A 1,969-nucleotide genomic window follows, 5' to 3' on the forward strand; every position below is an offset into this window, starting at 1 on the left:
ACATTTTTTCGTCGACGGCAGGGTCATAGCTTCTTGTAATTTAGAGCTGGCAGACTGGTCGTCCGATCGATTTTCGCCTAATGTGAGGGGGGTATAAGGCCCCCTTCCCACCAAACGACGATCGCGCTGCGCTCTCGATCACTGCGACCTACATAGGATATTTGTAATCACACTTAGTATATCATACAGTACATAAAAGTGTGACTGAGGAGACAACAAAATACACTAAATGTGAAAAGAACCGTTTCTTTTGTATACAATTCGTGGAGTGATCCGTCAAATTTCAGGTCGCAGAGAGCGCGCGGCGAGGCGCCGTCCTAGTGGAAAGTGCGTATGACTGGGAAACCCTGGTTTGAATCCGTGGAGGGGCATCCTGTTTTGGAACCGAACGCGTCTTTCGGAGGGAAATGCCTCCAGCACTTTACAACAAGGTGAAGAAGAGCAAGCAACAATATGCCCCGTACGCTTGCTACTTCTAAAGATTCCGAAGCTTGTGGCATAATACTACATTCTGACGTGAATGTATACCTTAGAATACACAGATGTTACAGATATTTTGTGTTTACCACAGTCCACGTACGCAAACCATGACACAGTTAGTCTTGTACAAAGCAACCACGCGTTAGTGCTATGAACATCGTGTTAGTGCGTTCAGTGTATATTCAGCGATACTCTCAGTATCTAGTCTGCTACATCACCAGAAAACACTGAAGACAGTCGTCACCCAGGAATGGTTAAATGGCATGCGAGCACTCACAATGTGTCGCCTTGGGAAAGTTTTGCAAAGACTAACATGTCTTTACGTTGCACATATTAAGAAATATGAACAAAGCCAATGGAAAACTAACCTCCTGAAACACCAAAGTAAAAACTTCGACGCTCCACTCGTGGCTGTTCCTTCTCAAGCCGGCTTCACTCGGTAGATCTGTCAGTGTGGCTTGCAGGCGGTACGGTAGGTCAGCAGAACTGGTGGTCTCGGAGGAGCTTAGCTACAAATGGATACGCTTCTGCGAAATCGGCGCGGTAAACTGGGCTGAGACCACCAATCGCTGGACACGTCAATGCGAGCGAGACTCACTCGGCCGCCTGTTTATTACCTCGAGCATTGCCGCAAAATGAAATGTCGTAAACCTACATCCGGAATGTCGTAGATGCCCTAACGTAAAACGTACGCACGACTTCACAGAGCATGGCCTGTGACATGACAAGCGTCTGCGACATCTAGGATAAATCAGACTCGTCGTTCGAGCTACTGAACTGGATGATGAATCTACGACTCCACAAAACTAAGATGCCCTCTCTGTGAAAAATATGTAATACTTTGATAGATTAAAATGCAGTACGTTCACTGAATATTATAGTCACCGTTGCTTCGTGGAGTCGAATGGCATTGTGGCTAGGCTAGAGAACACGAGATAAAGACTCGTTTCTTGCACGATTTTGTGTCATTAGCAGAGGTACTTTACCACAACTGTTCTTACACCACCCAGGTGTGGAAATGGGTTTCGTTTGGGGAGGTAAACGGCGGTCCAATATACCGTGCCGTGAAGACACTGGTTCCATGCATCCTCATTTATGCCTTCCTGCAATCTTTCCATACGTAACCACTTTAATAGTCTGGCGTATGGGGAGGGGTGGTTCCTGTGCCAGTGATAGCACCTATGACTATCTATGTGCACGGCTTAGGCTGCCAAAACACGTCTGTTGCGACCGTCAACGGTTTATCCCGTTATTCTGTCACGCAGTAAAAAGCGGTGCTGGCATAAACTTCAGAACCAACTTGAAACAATTCACCAGGGGCATGCAATATTTAAAATCACCTTGAAATTCGCCATTCACTTGCGTTCAAAGATTCATGCAGAAAGATTTCTTTGAACTCTTGAACCATGTAGAGAACGAAAGAAAATTGCCAATTTTGTACCAACTTTGCCGGTCAATATTGCTTTGTTCCTAGAGGTCGTTTAGGTCA

General features: G+C 45.9%; 1 protein-coding gene across 1 annotated transcript in view; it reads right to left on the reverse strand.

The window, feature by feature from the left end:
* LOC118417900 (histamine H3 receptor-like) overlaps positions 1-1,066 on the reverse strand; it is a 39,598-nt gene extending 38,532 nt beyond the window's left edge. The window contains exon 1 of the mRNA XM_035823656.1: positions 849-1,066. The gene's annotated coding sequence lies outside the window, so the exon portion shown is untranslated. The remainder of the gene's footprint in view (positions 1-848) is intronic.
* Positions 1,067-1,969: the final 903 nt, after the last annotated feature.

This window comes from Branchiostoma floridae, chromosome 6 (genome assembly GCF_000003815.2).
Source record: "Branchiostoma floridae strain S238N-H82 chromosome 6, Bfl_VNyyK, whole genome shotgun sequence".
Classification (NCBI taxonomy): domain Eukaryota; kingdom Metazoa; phylum Chordata; class Leptocardii; order Amphioxiformes; family Branchiostomatidae; genus Branchiostoma; species Branchiostoma floridae.